Raw genomic sequence first — 20,105 nt, 5'->3', positions numbered from 1 at the left:
CGAGCAATTTGTTATTGACCATATTAACTTGTTATTAACAATCAGTCTAATTATTTATAAACATTTACAAATTATATTTATATTTTGACACAAGTACACGTCATAAGTTCAAATAATGGCTAATAATTTATTAACTTTTTCACTTTTATTATAAATTTACATTGCGAGCATTTTGTTATTAACATTATTGATTCTGTTATTAACAATAAGTATAATAATTTATAAACTTTTTGAAAATTATAGTTATATTTTGGCACAAATGCATTATAAATTCAAGGAATAGCCAATAATTTATTAATTCTTTCACATTTATTATAAATTTACGCTGCGAACAATTTGTATATGTTTTATAAATTAAATCTGCATTTGCATCTCCATATGATAAATTTCTATAATGCGCATATGTATGTCAAAGTATTTTTATTTCCTCCATATTTTTGGTTAAAATGAAGTTATTACGCAAAAAGTGAAAACATTAAAAGATTCATTTCCACTTTGAAAGTTATACGTGAGAGTTTATTTTTTAACAACTTTATATTAAAAAGTCATTGGTATTTATGTATCAAAAAATGAAACTATTTCAAATTATAAGTGATTTTGAGAAATTTCTTATAACTTTGCAATTAGTATAAAGAAGTACATGAAAACATATATATTATACATATAGAAAATGAGATTTACTGGACGATGATTTTGGTATGGATCACGCATGATGACAAACAATGACTGCGTGGCGGGAAAATCCCACTTACGGATTCCCGAAATATATTTTATCGTTCCGTCAACATTGAAGATAACCCTAATATTGTTTCTGGATTGTTTCTTCTTCAGAAAAGCCCCCAGTATACGCTACTGTGTAGCAAATTCTTATCAATCAAAGAACTTTTTGTAAAAACGCAAAAATATACGCAAAAATAAACTTGAAGGCTTATTTTTAAACTTTGTTAACCAATTATAATTATTCAGATGCACAAATCTGCACTAATTCTCATTCCCTAATATTGTTCTACTACAAAAAAAACTTCCACACGGGATAAAATAAATTTTCAATTCGTAAAAATAATATTACCACGTCCCTGATTTCGTTTCAGCCTAACAATCTTGATCGATTAATTTTGAGAGTTAAAAATGCTCGAAGTCGAATGCAAGAAATTCCGACGAGGAAAATGAAACTCGAAAGAATACCTCGTCCGATTCGTACAAGGGTCGATGCAAGCACTCCTCGCGGCTGATGAATTGTTCTAGACAATAACAAACAAATTAGAACGTAAGGATTATTTCAATATTGCAGAAAACGGCTTTCACGCGTAACAACCCAGACACGGTAACAAATAGTCAATTAAGGCTACGTTTGGACGAGGTATCTGATACGACAGTAAGTTATCATCAAGAAACAGTTACTAAATGAGTACTTTCAACGCAGGCAGAGACTGATCATCGCATTAATCCCTGCCTGTTTGCGTCATGAGAAGAAATCATACATCACGTGGTCTCGCGCACTTTTTGGTAGGCAATACGCTCATCAGTTGCAGTAATGGGAAAAAAATTGCACGTTCTTTTGAACGAACTTTCACGACTTTCTCGCGAAGTATGGGGTGCGGAATAGTCTGTGGAATATCGTACGACCGAGTCGGCATTAAAAATCCAGTCCATGTCGTTCATGGCTTCGCTCAGTTGGCAACAGTATCGTCGGTTACGAGCTCGTGATACTCTACTGGGATACGTATTTATTTTTCCCTTTAATTCCCCTTGGTGTGTTGTTTAATTTTTCTTTTCCCTCTGATGGTGTAATTTGTGGAATATTTTTAAAAAATTGTTCGAATGGTTTAATAATGATTTTATATTTAAGATTGATAGGAGTATGATGTACCTTTTTATGGAGATCAGCATGAGAAGAGAAATTAATTTTGGAAGAGAATGATTGTGGTGCTTTTGTAGAATACTTTCTGGAAGGAGATTATTAATATTTAAATTTTTGTAAGTAATTAATAGGATTAAGATAAGATTAAGGAATTTTACTGGACACCTGAAGTTAGAATATTTATAATATCCAAAGAATTGATTTTTATAAATATTAGGTATAAAATAATATTATATGTCTTATTTTTCCATTTTTATATACTAAAAATAAGTATAATTACCAAAAATTGAGTACTTCCTATACATTAAATGTGATTTCAGTCATTAAAGATCTAGTATTTGCTGTATACTGCATGCAGCTATAGTTACTAAACTCTTGCAATTAGTTCTCAGTGTGTACTAAATATGACTATAGTCACTAAACTCTTACAATTAGTATTCACTGTATACTAAAAATATAAGTTTAATTACCAAAAATAGAGTACTCCCTATATATTAAATGTGATTGCAGTCATTAAAGATGTAGTATTTGCTGTACATTGCATTCAGTTATAGTTACTAAACCCTTACAATTAGTTCTCACTGTATACTAAATGCATAGTGTACAATCACTAATCTCTTACAATCAGTATTCACTGTATACTAAATATGATAATAGTCAAATGCTTCCTGTATACCAAAAATAACCATAATCACCCAACATCAAGTAATCACTATATCAAAGTAATTCAATATCTAAAATGTCATATTAATCACCAACTTTTATTATGATCACTCTAAACATAGTACTTACAATTTATTGTACATTAATCTAAAGTATCTTGAAAATTATCCACACGCAATTCAACTGACCTACATCCCCAGTAGCGTGTTAACAACGAACTCTGCCATAAAGAAAGAATTCAAAGAATATTTCCTTCCGCCTTCTGTAACCCCATAAAAGGTATACTCCGTCCGAGCCAAGGATATATTACAGTGACAATAAGGCACAATGACTCAGCCCGTGCGAACGCTCGATACACCCGGAATATCCTAGTTCTCCAGTGTCAAAACCTAAGAAGAAGGCCGTTTAAAATGTTACAGATACTACTCCGTGGAGCGAAGACGAAATGATCTGAGCGAGGAGTACAGCCAGGACTCGGAAATGGAATCGGATCCCTCCGTGACTTGGAGACCACGTAGAGCCTTGTCAAGTGAATATTTCATCGAGATCATGGTGGTTGCAGACGCGGAGATGGTGAGGTACCACGGCAAGGGTTTGCTCAGCTACATTTTGGTCCTGATGAGCACGGTAAGAGTATTATTCCTGCTTCCATCTCTTCCTACAGGCTACAGGCTGTTTCATCGAGGATAAACAGAGTTCCAATCCTCGATACAGTCCCTGCCTACATTTTCCAAATTCTAATATACACTTATCGATAAAAGTTAAGAAACGGAATAAAAGAAATGTACAATTTTTCTCACTCGAAGACCTCGCAGTCTCCTTGTCGGATACACGAATTTTAATTCAAAATTCTTGGTACTTCGTGTCTTTAACTTTTGTTAGTAACTGTATGTGCCAGTAATTATGAGAGTGACCTGAGTCATATATATATATTTTATTTGAAAATATCCAGAATTGTAGATCTGGAAGAATTAAAACATTATTACAACCATGATAAAAGTGATGGCACAATCATGATAGAAATTCGATCTGATAATTTATTACTTTTTAACTTTTGCAAAAGTAGTTTTACTTTATTTCAAAGTAAATAGATATGACAGGAAATAAGTGAAAAATTCATTCGCTTTTTATCCTTGGGTTATAAGTGTGCACTTGACCTGCATCAATACCAATAAAATGGAAAAGTTGAAGTGTAGATTCATTTATAAAGATTCACTCGCATCTTCGAGATATTTTTTAGTTCTCATACGTAATGACTTTAACTCGATTATACTTGTATCCAAGTGATGGATATATAAATTTTTATCTCTCAAAAAAGTGTTAACACAAAATTCTGTAAAATAGTATCAGTAGATTCGGAGTCCTTTACTTCGAATTCGGGCCCCGTGGAACAGCCTGTACAAGAACCAGATATTTGTTACAGAGCATAGGTCTGACATTCTTTGGAAAATAAAGGAATAAGAAAAAAGGAAATGGAAAACGAAGGAAAGATAGAGAAAAAGAGGGAGACAGAGGTCGACAGCCCGCGTGGGTGTATCACTTTGTTCGAGCATGGTTTCGGTGAGGCCAAAAAGAGAGAAGCTGTGGGTACCGAGCGAGGATCCACGAAGCCACGGCGGCCGTGTTCCTCGGATGATCGATCTTGTTAGCCAGCAGGATCTGTCGCGAGTGTTAAATATTATGCTAATGCGACCGCCGCGTTCCTAGTTAATTTCGGATGTCGAAATGGTAGCGTGGCCACTTTCGATCATCATTCATCCACCCTGGCAACTGTTTGCGGAGACTAATTCAATTATCTCTCAAAAAATCGACGATCCACGCGAACTGCCCTTTTGTCTTGTTTGGAGAGGCCTGGTTTCTCAATGGGAGCTAGGTGTGAGTCTACGGAGACTCCATTTTGTTTTATTTTACTTGTTGTCTTGTGGAGTTTGGATTGATTCCAACTCGATACCACTACGTTAGATACTGAGTTAAATTATTATGCTATGATAAATAATGAGCGAATGCATTCATAGATCATCCCAGTTTCTAAAATTCTCTAAAGTAACTAGAGGAAGTTCCTACATTGGAACTGAATTAGCTTAAATGTCATATACACAAGTTCATATGCACATCTGCATTACAATTGGACCAAGAAAAAGTGACTAGGATAGTATTCGCGATCCAGGTACTCTAAACAATCAGACGAATGATCAATCTACTCAAGATTAAAGCAATCCTTAAGCAATCACACCCATAACTTAAACATCATCGTAAAAATTGAAAATACAAATGTTACTATGATTATATTCCTAAACCATCATAGTTACCAAGTCACCAGAATCCTTTAAAAGCAACTAAAAGAACCACTCAAACACTCTAAACAATCACACTTAAACATCGCCTCATAAATCAAATCCATGAGTTATCAAGTCCCTAGGATCCTCAAAAAGTAACTAGTACTCAAACCTTAACTCAGAAACCTTAAACAATCACAGCTACGACTTAAACATCTGAAAATTCAAATTGACGAGTTATCAAGTCCCTAGGATTGTCAGAAAGTAACTAGAAGCACTCAACCTTAAACCCAGACACCTTAAACCGTCACAATTGCGACCTATATATCTTCTGAAAAATTAGACTCACGAATCACCAAGTCTCTAGATTCTTTAAAAGTCAAATCGACGAGTTATCAAGTCCCTAGGATTCTCAGAAAGTAACTAGAAGCACTCAACCTTAAACCCAGATACCTTAAACCGTCACAGTTGCGACCTATACATCTTCTGAAAAATTAGATCCACAAATCACCAAGTCCCTAGATTCTTCAAAAATCAAATTGACAAGTTATCAAGTCCCTAGGATTCTCAGAAAATAGCTAGAAGCACTCGAACCGATATCCAAACACCTTAAACAATCACACCCACCCCAACACCGATTCCATCAGAAATCGCCAGTCTCCTTCAAAGTAACCCACCAATCTCGCTTTCAATATCCCACGAATCGCTTATTCGATCCATCAGATTTATTGCCTTCGCCTGGAGCTATCTCGTGCCGTGGTTCAGCCCGAATCGGCTAGGAAAGTTTCGTTTTCGCGCGCGGAACGCGCGTGGGCCGAGCGTTTCGCAAGCTGGTGCCCCGGAGGGTCATTAGTCATCTTTAATCAGGACTGGCCGCCTGTACCCGCGTTTTACCGGGCGAAATTTCAGCGCGTGGCGAGAGATTAGCCGCGGCCAGCCGACATAATGGACGTCCCTTGTTCAGGGGAATACAATCTGTCGACGATGCCGGGTCGCGTTCAGCGCTCGAGATAGCCCGACGTTTAGAACCCGTATATCCCGGCATGAGGACATAAATTTTCGCGAGTGGCCTGAACCGGCCGCGGTGCAAAATTCATCGTGGAAAGAATAGAAAGTACAAGTTGCACCTTGAGTATTATAAATCGGCGCTGGGCCGATACGATCTGTTCGCTGCAGGGCTACCTGACTATTATGCCTGCAACGCGACGTTGACATTTCGGTCCAGATCGGGTCCAGGAATTCCCTGGTTACCGACTCGTTACTGTCGAGATTTAGACCGGTGTTGGTTAATTTCAGTAGAAGTTAACCTTGCGGAGATCGCTAGGTATGGGAGTATTGTACGATCGAAAGGCAATCGTGCCAAGTGTCGGCCTGATTGATTTAGTAGCTTGTCGCGTTTTCAGTATTTACCCTTTCGCTGTGACAGACGTTACGTGCTAGGCTCAACTGGACCAAGTCTTATGAGATGAAATAGGAAAAATAGGAATCCGTTCGCTCTTGAAGCTTAGGTTCCTAGTTTTAGATTCTTGGCTGTAATCCATAGCAGTGGAATTACCGTTGCTTTGAAGAGACGTTTGACAGAGTTTGACAGATGTTTGACAGAGTTGGGGGCTAAATGATTTGACACTACTGTGCAATTGATCTGGACTTGGTGTCTTGTTCACTCTCTTCGTTCACATTGCACGATGTTATATAATTCTATTCGTAGACGTGACACTTGCAGTAATGAAAATTCGTGAGACCTGTCTCTAGGTTCCTGTTGCAGAATGTGGACTATATTATGGCCAATCAGACCTGCATTCCTTTCGTGTGCAAACTTTTGTGGTGTGCACGGTATATGAGTATTCTTTTTATCCTACTGGAGTAATGACTAACGCTGATCCTGTGTCTACGCTATTGCTTTGTGCCACTCTTTATGGCTCTAGCTTACTCACAATCGGACTCCACGTCCCTTGTTCTCGTCGTCGCACAATGCTGTACGATTCGTTTTCTAGATACAGCACTGTCTGCTAATAATGGAAATTCGTGTGTTCGGTATTTACAATTGTGTAAGAAAAGCTGGATCTATTACACCGTGACCAGTCAGGTCTGCATTCTTCTCGAGTGATTTCTCAGCAGCTCTCTGTCAATACACCTACTTTTGTTACAGCGTAGAATCATTTTTGCTTCGCAATACGTGTATTACATCGTAATTAACTAATTATACGAGCTTTTAAAAAGTTTCTCAGATCCGAAAGTATGACAGCCAAGAAGATGTCAACGTCGTATTCAGATCCTGAACGAGCTTCTAAAAATTTCCAATCTAAAATCCAGCCTAGATTTCTCCAATGGGATTTAATCGTGGATTTAATCCTTAATTCGTCATTTTCCCATAAATTACCCATCGTAAATTACCTCTAAAAAATGAGACCTCCTAGAACAGAAAATATTTATTGGCTACGTCGTAAACCCAATTCGTTGAAAGCCTTAACGGTTCCTAACGACTTCTTTAATCGTCATTCAGAGACCCTATAGCTATTAAACACGAATTTTAGTCCCCATCCGAGGAACGTTCTCTGAGTACTCATTGTTAGTCATACCCAGCATCTAAATTGGATCGTTACACGTCAGTTTCACCTAAATATCTAGCAATGAACACGTGCCAATGTAGTCGTCATCCAAGAAACTGTTCCTGGGCACCCAGGATCGACCATGGTCATCGTGCAAATTAGATCCTTCAGCGATCACACATCGAACTCGATGAATCCACCTTCGTAAACAGATCCTATATTTATTTTCTTCTTTCTTGACTGTCAGATAGATAAAGACGAAAGGGCTGAGGATCCTTTAGTTTTAGAGGATGTAGGGGGTTTCTTGGGTCCCGAAATGGAGTTTGCTCGCGAAACTCTTGATCCCAACGCTACTAATCGAGAGGGCCACGGCGAAACGAATCACCTTTATTTCCTCTATTTTGCCGGCTAGGCGCCGCTTGCAAAACCAGACCAACGAGCATAAATTACGCCTGTGATACCGTTCGCATTCGCCGGGAAAAGTATAGCGGTTTGGCGCGCGAAAGCAACTGACTGGGACACATCCCACGTGCTCCGTGCCTATTTAAAGTTCCTGGACTATTATATAATCGATCATCCTACCAAGTGATCAGGACCGATCGATCTCTCGTCGATGTTAAATCGTTCTATTGTGATATTTTCTTTTTATCCGGCTGTTGGAGCCTGGGTATTGGTAGCTATCATTGATCAGAAGCGAGAGGAATTTCCTGTGACACAACCATCCTTCTTACCTTTTCCTACGTATACAACGTAGACGGAAATCGTATATAAATTAACCTATAGAATCGTATTATTCCACGGTGTTCCATAGGTTAGTAAATTATTCTGAATATCGACTTCGAATTTTTAGAATTTTGCTGAATGGCGAGTGAGAGTGGTCTCCGGAGTGCAGAGAGTTAATGCGTTTTCTTTCAAGTACATGATTCAGAATATCTTTACAGCTCACACGTATGTACATACACGCAGATGCAATCGCTTCACGCATTCCTTAGATTATCTGCTGCGATGTCTAGTGGTATCTAGGTTGCAGTACTATCTTTGAGCCCACTAGCCAGCGAATTACCTTGTATTTATGACGTGAAATCAATTAGGGTAGGGATTGCAAAATTCTAGAGTCCAGAATTTTCAATCATTTCTATATCTGTGATTGGATGGAACTAACCAATCCTTGAGAAGCTCCAGAAAGGAAGCAGGATCCTTTTTGTGATGTTCAGTGGTACCTAGGTAGCAGTATCTTTGAATCCAATAGCCAACACTGGATTTGATAGAACTGAAGGAATATCGTGGGTATTAAAGAACAAATGCACTATTTTGAGCTAATACAAGCTTTATTACGCGAGGGGGGCTGATATAGAGGGCACGGTGTCTGTCTTTGAAAAGCTCTGTCCTGCACTCTAGTCACGAACGAACTATATTTTTCAGGGCCTAGCCCAAACGTTCGAGGTGGTCCACGTGTCATGGGGCACTGGTCGTAAAGACATAAACCAGGCCCCCATTGACTCAGGCCCTTCGATGTCTCTAGGAGTGGAAACAATACCTAGACTTTGCTTTTCCGCATCGACGGATGCGTTCCTACAAAATAATTAATTAAAAGGCTACAAGACAAGGCTGAGAACATAGGACCCCTGTTGTGGTGTCCGGTAGTATTTGATAGCAATGGTACTTTTGAGTCCACTAATTATCAAATCATATTACCTGTATTTATGGCATACAACGTGTCAACATGGAGATTAAAAGATTCTAGAACGAAGAATTTCTTCGAATTTCTTCACCTCTAATTGGACAAAGCTGATCAATAGTTGAGAGATGATCCAAATCAGACGTCCCATGAGCGGTGCCCCGAGGGCTGAGAAAAGGTGGATGAAAGGATCGCGAAGGAGGGATCTCGATCGACTTCTCCGATAAATGAATGATTCATGTAATTTGACGGTTAGCCTCGCGATTGTCAACCAGGTCATTACCATCCGGTCGGTTGCATATCCCACGCGAGACGGACCACACCTCGAAGAAGAGGGCAACATCCCACGAAGCGTCCGGGACTCACTTTCACGTGCCCACGCCCGTCATTCATCCGACGATTCAATCAGCCGTCCCCGGCCTGTCGATCGCCCTTTTCATATTCATCACTTTTTTTTGCCCAATCGATGAAATCTAATTTGACACCGCGTCGAGCGCCGGTTTGATAAGTTGAGCGGCCGGTCCGATCCTCGTTTCAGGAGATCCTTTCAGACCGAGTCGGGGCCGGAGTGCCTGTGCAGGGTGGTCTGTTCTTGGTCAGTGGAGGTTATTGGAAAAGGGTGTCGCGATGTGAACGCTGCAGAAGATCAAATTTAGTCCCTCCAAAGGTGGTTCTTCGAATAATCTTGAGCTCATGAATTTGAGTTCTTGATACGTTCGTTGATTTTTATATTTTATAGATGTTGCATATTTTTGCGTACCTAGAGGTGTGCTATGTTGGGAATGAAAAATTGTCAGGTGTGTAGTTTTTGGGGTGCTTTGAGCATCCATTGAAAAGACTGAAGAGGCTGCTCGCAGACCACGTGGTCTAATCGCTTGGATCTATAGTGTGTTGCTCTACTGTAAACCATTTTGAAAGTGGTAAACATAGACTGTTAAGTAGGTCAAGCCATATTTTATTCTTCTTTTTCCTTCGAAAGGAATAATTCGAATCTTCATTGAATTGTATAGAGCATGGTAATTATTAATTTTAGAATCGACCTAATCCCAGTATTTGAAAAACGATAATAATCAAAATTATTCTACGATTGCTTCCCGAAAACTTTCACCATTTCTCTCCTTCCCTTGGTCCAACATCCACTAACGCGAATTACCATCCACCCACCACTGAATCCAATATTACCAATATTACCATAATTACACCGAAAGCATTACAAGTTTCCCTATCTCTAACCTCGCCAACTCCATCGTCGACATTACTACTAATCGTAAAATTCGATTTTGCAACCGTTCAAAGTCTTCTGAAATTAGATCTTATCAAACACGACGCGATCGATCTTCCAATCGTTTTCTCCGTCGGTAAGAAAGATCCCATCAAACTCTATTAGTCCTCGTAGCTAGTGGATCCCGTTCACCGAATTAAGGATGATCACCGGAAGTCATCCCGTGGACTTAACATCTCACAGCGCAAGGAGTCGCTGGTTGAGACACGACCCAGTTAACAGACCGAACAATCACGTGCGACTGATCTTTACCTCTTCTATTTCAAGACACTCCTCCCATAGGAATCACTTAGGGAGCCAATCTCGAAAACCATTCAACTTCACGGCTTTAAGCCTGGTTACGACCAGTCGATAAGATTACCAGAGCAACGGAACAGCATCCACGGGCCTGTGTATCCAGCAGAGCATTCACCGTGTACATCGTCGATCGACGATTGACCGAGTTTCACGCAAATTTATGCCCGATGCACCGCGTCCACCCTGTCTAGTTATCTCGTGGAGGAGGAACTCGATAGTCGCGCATAGAGGCTAATTGAAATATAGAGTTTAGGGTTACGTAAGGTGTCTATGGGATCCACGCGATTGGAACAGCAATAGAAACGGGACTAGATCGTGGGATTTAACGGGATGCTGCGATTTGGATGCCTTTGGAATTTTGGTACCTGGAGTTTTGCTCTACCAGAGAAGCATCGAGTCTTCAGTAGTATAGGTCTATTGTTTAGGCAGACGTCTGAAAGGGAGACAAGGTGATGTTCGATTTTCTCTCGTGGTTGATTAAAGTTAATAAAAATATATTTTAGGAAGAGTGAAAATAATCATTTGCGAATTCTTTGTTGAAATTAAAAATAGGCTGAAAAGATAACAATTTGTGCAAATGAAATATATACAAAAATTCGAAAATTGTTGCTTTATGTCCCGAGAGATACGTTGTCTCCCGAGATACATTGAAATTAGGGTGCTGTTGGGTGCTGTTTCTATGTAGCAATATTTATTTTGGTCTTGATTGATTCAAACCTTCGGTTCATTTGCCAGCTGAGATCCTCGCTAATTATTTCGAACATGGTTTTGTATCAGGAAGACAATCATGGCGCTTGAGTATATTCGATCAGTCTCATTTTTACATATATGGACTCATTTTTGACAACTTTCCCATCCTTTCTGGACAAAGTGATATAAAGGAATCTTTTGTTCCTTGAAAGATACTCTTAAAAAATTCCTGAAGGAATTTTTCATTTCTAGACAATATCAAAAATGGTTTTTCTTTAACATCCTCTTTTATTGAAATTATGTGATATTTTATTCAGAATTTTTACACTAACCTGTGACACATCTATGATGGATCCAGAGAAACAAGATAAATTCTTCTGACTTATTCGAAAGTCTATTTCATTCTTCAGCAACCACAAACCCTCTGTCAGATACTGACAATGGGAATCAATAACCTCTGATTCGAATATCTTACATGGAACCTCCCCTAAATTTTAATTTATCTATCTCAGAAGATAGAGCAAAAATAAAAGCTGAAAAGATTCGCAAATGGTTACTTCCTTCCTGAAAATTTATCGATAAATGTCACACATCCGTGTACGCGGCATGAAAGACACGTAGATCGATCGATCAGCGATTTATCTCGCGTCAACCTAATAGTTCATCCATAGTGACACACAATGAACGAAAAGTGGGGAACGGGAAGAGCTGTCGGCGGCTATTGCTCGATAAATATGAATTTTTGTCGCCAGGATAACCCATTTAACCATACCTGAACAGTGTGGGACTGGATAGCTGTGGATGTGAACGGTGCTTAAGCGACGTCGCTCACGGCTGACCACCTCCGATGTGGAAATGAAAAACTTGCCTCTTTGCACACGTCTGACATTGCGATCTCCTGGTGACACGATTCGATTGCCGTGTTTCTCGGTCGGTTCCTCTAACCGGTCCAGCCAGACGCTTCTTTTTCAACCTTTTTCCACGCGTTATCGCGTGTCTCCCCGCGATCTTGATGCGAAGATCGATCGTCCGAGTGACCGGTCGGAACAGCAGGATCGAGACAATGTTGTGTCGCAGAAGCTTCGGATATCGCGGACTGTATAATAAGATTAATTAAATATGCAGATCTCATTGGGTAGTTTAACCCCTTGCACTCGAGAGGCAACGTCCACTCGCCGTTTAATAAAACTCGGCGGATCGATGTTAATTAACGCGATAAATTTAAAATAACCTGACTGTGCGTGGGATACCGGAATGAAATAACTCTGATCGTACTAATCTATGCACGATTCCTTAATGAATTTCATTCTAGAAAAATATCGACGTTTTTATCATAGAAAATCCTCGAATCGTTATTTTTCCCTGACAATAAAATAGCTGAGTGCAGAGAATTCATAGTGATCGAAAGTAGCTTGGGAAGCTGTAGCATTGATCTAATACACGTTGTTATAAAAAGTATAGGGATTTTGGAATACCACAAATGTGAAGAATATAATATATTGTATTATTATATCTGAAATATTGAAATTATCAAATAAATTATTAAATGCGATAAATGAGCGAGCAAATGACTTTTATGGGAAAAATAGAACGTGTTGGGCAAGAAAAGGAAGGAAGGATCTATCAGTGTTGGTTCAGTATCACTGAAGCTTTAAGTATCGCAGAATATACGATCGGATTAATTAAACAGCAAGATAGGAGTGGCTAGATTAATACTGGATGAAAGTAAGTTGGTATCTCTATTGTAACAAGAGTAGATGGAATTGGAACAGCGAAGATACAGAAAACGAGTATCGCTGCATGCAAGATGATCGAGATGATTAAATAGATAGGTTGAAAGTGTTTGAAATTTTATTGAGTGACGAGTGATCAAATAATCTTCATGACGATGAATACATCAGGGAAGAAGAAGATGAAGAAAGATCCTGATAATGTTGCATCGTGAAGCATCAGATATGATAAAATATACGAGCGAATTAATTAGATTGGTGATCGAATTGGATAGTTTAATGGTGGTTGTAAGTAGGTTAGTGAATTATGGGGTTGATCGAGTGCAGGCTATTGTAATAGGAGTAGGGAGTATTGCAACAGTGAAGACGTTGTGTGAGACAAGTATCATTGCAGTCGAGGTGATTATATCGATTAAATAGATAGATGGAAAGTGCTTCTTAATTTATTACAGCTGAAATAAAAAAGATTCTAATTCTAGCAATATCGTGTCATAGAAAGTACTACATCTCGTGATACAAGAAATGATTTACGAGTACATATATTATAGTACGTAATAAAAATAAGAACTTTTTATAGAAAATCTAATAGGAGCTAAATTTAAATTACTTCTAACTAGAACTATGATATATTCTAAAAATACGTGTCTTTTTTAAAGCATACTTAATCAATTCACGACTCGCACGAACACTAGTAGTTTAGTCAAGCATAAAATCCTCGTAAATGAGATTCTCTATTATGACGTCTATGAATGTATTATAATTATCCGATCACCGATGACTATGACTATTACAATTCGCGAAGCTAGCCTGAATAGATATTTGAGAAAATTAAAAATTTGGAAAAATAATTATTCGATTGTTATTTATTCCGCTTATCTTTCTATCTGCTTTTATCTAAACCTAGATAAGCTATTTTTATGTGCCAACATACTGAGACTATAAGCAGAATAACCGACTCGGTGTAGGCTTGTTGCAACAGACTATTTAATGCATTTTTTTGTTACCAGCTTCCGATCTAATTTGCGTAAAGTTACAACAGTATATTCAGTTACGACTATACCATAGTTTATTATCCCACAAATCATGCTAACGAATCGCAATTGCTTCTCCTTTTTTAATTCTATTTAATTTCTAAAATTCATTTCTTGCATTAAAATTATGATGAAATCTAATGAAATTTGAATAATGATAATAATGATGAAATAAATAATAATAAAATAATAGCTATTCGTGATACAATGGTCTTTGACCCATTTATTTTGTATTCCCTTGTTTTATTGATTTCTTATTCTTGTTTATAATCTTTTTGACGCTAGCTTCATTTATTGTATTTCCCTTTATAATAAATTCATAATAAATTCTCTACTAGTATTAATTACTACGCAATTTCTATAAGCAACCCCTAAAATAACAGAATTAAACGCAATTTTTAAATATTAAAGAAAATTCTTATCAACACAATTTTGAATATAATTTCTGCTTCCAAATCCTAAAATGTCACGCGATTTTTAAATACAGAAAATATTCCCAGTGGATAAAATTTCGAAGAATTTCGAATTCGGTATAACTTCTACCACAAATTCCTGAAAGAAAAGAAACACAGCTTTTAAATATTAAAATGGCGATTTGGTTTTACGTGTATTCTGGTCTCCTCTACAGATGCAGGCAATCTGTTCCCAAAATAAAATAAATAATTGGAATTAATATTACTGTACAAGACACGATCGATTTTGGAATTCAAAAATCGAAACAAATTAAGCAAATAAATAAATAAATTATAATAACCCGAGAAATGAAATATAATTTCCGCTTTCCGTTCTTAAAATGATACATAGGTTCAATTAGAGTCGACAATATTTCGAAATTTCAATCAATTCCAAATTAACCCTTTACGCTCGATGATTTTTTGGCCAAAGAAGGGTACGAGTTGAAAAATCTTCTGCTATAAAGCTGACGATACCTTTTTCAGCAGTAAATAAGAAATCGTACAATAATTAACACGTAGAATTATTTAATTTCGATACCTCGCACACTGTTACATTACTTTAAATTTGATATATCAATTAATATCGAGCTTCGAAATTTTATCAAGTGGCGACTGAAGGGCGCCTCTCGAGTGCAAAGGGTTAAACATAATTTCCATTTCCAATCACCTATCACGATTAAAACATAAAAACGAAACTCGAATCGACAAAATTTCCTAATAAATAATTCCTAATAATCCGAAAAGAGTGTACTTATCCTTAACTAAATCAGCTCTCGATCGAACCTGCAGCACGCAAGCCACGAGCTCCGAAGCCTGCGGCGCATCAGCGTCCACTGGGAAAAAGGGCAAAAGAAAGGAAAGAAAATAATAAAGAACCCTCGATAACTTCTCCGTCACTCGGCCAGCAGCCGACCAATTAATTCGTTTCGCTTTCACCGTATCATTGTCGGGAGATTACGATCGACAGAATCGCGGACGCCTAGAACCGCAGCACCTGTTTCAAAGTCCCCTTAGCCGCCGTTCACCGACGTCCATGGCCTATCAGAGGGAGCCATTTCGAAACGCGGCGGTGGAAAAAAAAGCCTCGCGATTACCAGGCAAATCACGCTGCACCATGGTTGAAACGCGTGTACACGCGTTTAATCAATCAATTACGCGACGAGGGATCCTACGTGCGCGGGTCTGTCGCAATGGTGGCTGTGTTCCAGTGGTGGATGTGGTCTAAGGAACAGAAGCGGAGTAACACATCAGACTGACGTCCGGGAATTATTCCAATTGAACGCATCAGGCCCCTGTTCGTTTCATCTAATAAAGTTCGTTTCAGATCGAGACGACTCCTTGGTTAATCGCTCGGACGAAGATTTTCTTGGATCGACGGCAGGGGTTATTCTCGTTTGCTTCTTTGACCAAGCCTGTCGAGTTTTGTCCCGGGTTATGATTCATTATGGAGCTGTTTGTTAGCAGGCTGCAGTTTGCCTGTCTCTGGCAGCTGATGTTAAGAGGCGAGGATTAGTTTGAGTCTTCTTAGTCGATTAGCTGAATGGATTTAGGGGGCATTGTTTGGAATGGACGATCCTGGTGTTTGATAGATGAACTAGTTGGTATTGAAGAGAGCAATCTGTGGAAATAGTTGAGTCTTTGCTTTTAATTTGTAGGAATTTTTATTGGGGAAATAATTGTTTTATTAGGCTTATCTTTTATTGAATGGTTTTAAATTTCTTGTGGAAAGTACCATTTTTTGATACAGTAATTTTTTATTTGAAGAACAATGTTAGTTTGATTTTAAAAAATTAATAGGATTTAATACCTTCGACTTAGGAAATATTTCTGAATAATGGGTATATTACAAAAGTCTTTTCAGGATTATCATATATAATCTAGATAATTCTTTAATCTAGAATAGATATAATCTATACACATCGTAAGCAATAAATAAATAATAGAAACTTATTTAACTATTATAATATTTAAAATTATTTGAATGTTATTAAATAATTGTAAATCTTATTGACAAATTTTATTTTAAATAATGTATATTAGTGGAGAGTAGGTGGAGTGAATAATGATTATTAGATAGCCGATTACCACTAGCCGAATCCATTCCTATTATCTGGGATCAATTTTAGCTAAAATTTCGATGTGCTCGGTCCGAAGTCGAAGTGACAAATGAGCTCGAGCACCGCTCGCGCGACCTTTATATAGCCAGCGGCCTCTGCAAGCCGAAGATCCTACGGAAACTTACGATCCTTGCCGAAATCATTAATAGTTAATTTTCTACTACTAATTTATTAACAATCAAATTAATCTACTATAATAATTTAATACAACAGTAATACTAACTGGAAATTCCTATAAATGCTGTAATAACCTATAATTTATTAATTTTTCTCATTATTCTTATTACAAATTTCCCTTTCTAATACAAAAATATACAAATTTTTAATTACAACTATTCTAAACTATTATTCGCTAAATTACGTACAAAACGCGAGTTTAGATCCTAGACAAAACCTAGATTAAATAATAAAGGTACCGGAAAAACATTTACACAATTGAATCTTCAAACCCACTCATTTTTCCATTTAACTTTTCAAATTTTCCATTCCCTAAATCTGCAAATCTTCCAACTTTCGAGTATTCTAATTTCCAAATCGTGCATCTCCCAAATCCCAAACTTTACCCCATCCATTCATCTTACCTCGATAAGACACGCGACAAGGACGAAAGCAAGGAACGGAAGTTACAAAGTGCAGCTGGCGATCAGAATCGACAGCAGTCGACATATCGGAGTTATTTGCTCGCACGTCGGTGTACAGAACGCGTGCAGGGGAGAAAAAAGAATGGAACACCGAATAAGTAGCGTGTAATTAAAAAGCAACGAAGAGGAGGCTGGCCGATGTAATCGAAAAGCAGCCACGCATCCTGCGCGTTTTATCATCCGACCCACGGATTCGTTCCAGGCAGATTGGGCGATGCCCGTTGGGATTCGAGACACGCTACTAATTAAGAGTCGACTGTGTCTCGCATTGTTTATGCACGGTTATATCCTCGTTTTGCTCGCGTCTCGTCTCCGCCACTTTTCTTCTCCGGGCCTCACCCTTTCCTTTTCAAACGCCTCATCAAGATGCGATCGGGCTCGCCTTGGCAAAAAATCATTGTTCCACGATTATTAAACGGCGAGAGCGTGCCCATTTTGGCCAAGTGAAGACGTCGGGTTGGTCCGTTGATATTATACATTTTGCCAAATCCGTCATTTCATCGCGGGTATTTGAGTTGGGAAAATTTTGGCCCTTTTGTGGTAGAGAGGTGGTTAATTTTTGGGACATTTATCTTACTATTCTGTCATTTTAGAAATCTTATAGCAAGTCCTGAAATTGTGGGAATTTGGATGGAGAAATTTTGGTCCCCTAGTGAAAGAGAGATGACTAATTTTTTGGAAGATTTATCACACCATTCTGTCATTTTAGGAATCTTATACCAAGACCTGAAATTGTAGGAATTTGAGTTGAGAAATTTTGGCTGTTCCATGGTATAGAGGTGGTCAATTTTTTGGAACTATTCTATTATTCTATAAATCTTATAGTAAGATCTGAAATTGTAGGAATTTTTTAACATTTATCATACCATTCTTTCATTTTAGAAATCTTACAGGAAGACCTAAAATTGTAGGAATTTTAGTTCTCTAGTGATAAAGAAATCGTTACTTTTTATTAATTTCATCTTTTGGGATAAATCTGTCTAATATTTTGAAACATTTACCACGCTATTCTGTCGTATATTTATTAAAAATATTTTAAGGAAATTCGAATAAAGCATCTAATCTTCCAATAATCTGGATATTAATAATACAAGCAATTTTCGCCGAATTAAATTTTCATTTGATCTACGATAATCAAAAATAGCCTGATCGATTTCACAACAAAATTTCTGAACACTGGTGAAACTCGGGGAGCCTTTAGAAAAGTCCGATATTAAATAGAAATTAAGCAACGTACACCTTTCGTACTTTCAGCTTGTAATTAACCGCACGTATTGGAAAGAGAAGGTATCCATTTCAGACGTCTGGATAACTCGAATAACTCGAAAGTAGTTTGAGAACTTCCCTGTACGATTACATTGATTTATTATTAGTTAAACGACAGCTTCTCGGCCAGTTATTTATAAGCTGTTATCGCGTTTAGAAATGAGAAAGAAGCGACCAGGAACGAGGATTTGCATGATAGGGTCTTGATAGACTAATCATCGAACGCTATCATAACGAGAACATAAATTAGAAACCTCTCGAAGCTCGTATTCAAAAGGCTCGCTACTTTTACCCCTTTTTCGCTTAATTATCGTATACGATTGCATATCCGTCGATTTCTTTCTCCTCGACGATGACATGCCTCCAACGGGTAGATTAACCGAAGAGAAACACGCAGAATTTTTTTAAAAGAGAAACTTCAACTTTTCAAATACCCAAATAGAATCAGAGACGTAACAGAATATTAATTCAATCTGTAGAACGTAAATTAATTGAAAATTTATGAAATTATTTTAACCAAGGACTATAAAATTTTCTTTTTCTTATGGGTCCTTACAAACTTTCAAAAGACAATTATGAATGTTTATTGAATAAAACTATTCCTTCTGAACAAAACGTTTATAAGCACGTCCCTTCGGTGTTATATTATGTATAATTTGTTTGCTCTTCTTTTATATGCGAAATTTTATACGTTTATAAGCACGTCCCTTCGGTGTTATATTATGTATAATTTGTTTGCTTTTCTTTTATATGCGAAATTTTGTGTAAATGGACTACGGTCCGTTAATGAATAAAATAATAATAATAATAATAAAATGTATCTTCACATTCTCTACTGTATATCATAAAAATCTAAAGTTATAAATAATCATTTTCAATGAAGAAATTTCCTATAATGGAATTTAAATGGAGATAAATTATTATATTGTATCTATTGTATCTATTGAACACATAGATATTTATGGTCTAATATTCCTAGGAACCAAGATTCATGAATGCAAAAATATTAAGTATTAACTATTATTATAATAAATACAATAAATTTATTTTACTGCCAAAATTCTTAATTTAAAATAAATTTCTATATTTTTGGAGATAATCAATCTGGTAAATGAGCAACTGAAATATATAATACATCGACATCTATCTGTTCAACCTGGGTAATATTTATTTAACAATAACGAAATCAATTATCTATTAAACTTTATCAAATTTCTCAAATAAAAATACCAATAAATAAATAAATAAGAATAAGTATAACTGCATCTATTGAACATATAGATACTTATGGTCCAATATTCTTAGGAACCAAGATTCATAAATGCAAAAATATTGAGTATTAACAATTATTATAATAAATGCAATAAATTCATTTTACTGCCAACCGATATTCATGCATCTAATTCCCTAATCTAAAATAAATTTCTATATTTTTGGAGATAATCGATCTGGCAAATGAACGACTGAAATATACATTGATCTGTTTAACCTGGGTAATATTTATTTAACAATAACGAAGTTAATTATCTATTAAATTTTATCAAATATCTCAAGTAAAACACCGATAAA

General features: G+C 37.1%; 1 protein-coding gene across 1 annotated transcript in view; it reads left to right on the top strand.

Moving 5' to 3' along the window:
* The window catches only part of LOC108547636 (ADAM metallopeptidase with thrombospondin type 1 motif A), a 238,667-nt gene that overhangs the window by 205,177 nt on the left and 13,385 nt on the right, over nt 1-20,105 (top strand). The gene's annotated exons all lie outside the window — the stretch shown is intronic.

This window comes from Eufriesea mexicana, unplaced genomic scaffold (assembly GCF_001483705.2).
Source record: "Eufriesea mexicana isolate 0111107269 unplaced genomic scaffold, ASM148370v2 scaffold1146, whole genome shotgun sequence".
NCBI lineage: Eukaryota > Metazoa > Arthropoda > Insecta > Hymenoptera > Apidae > Eufriesea > Eufriesea mexicana.
Note: the sequence above shows the minus strand (reverse complement) of the source record. Positions and strands in the feature narration are given on the sequence as shown.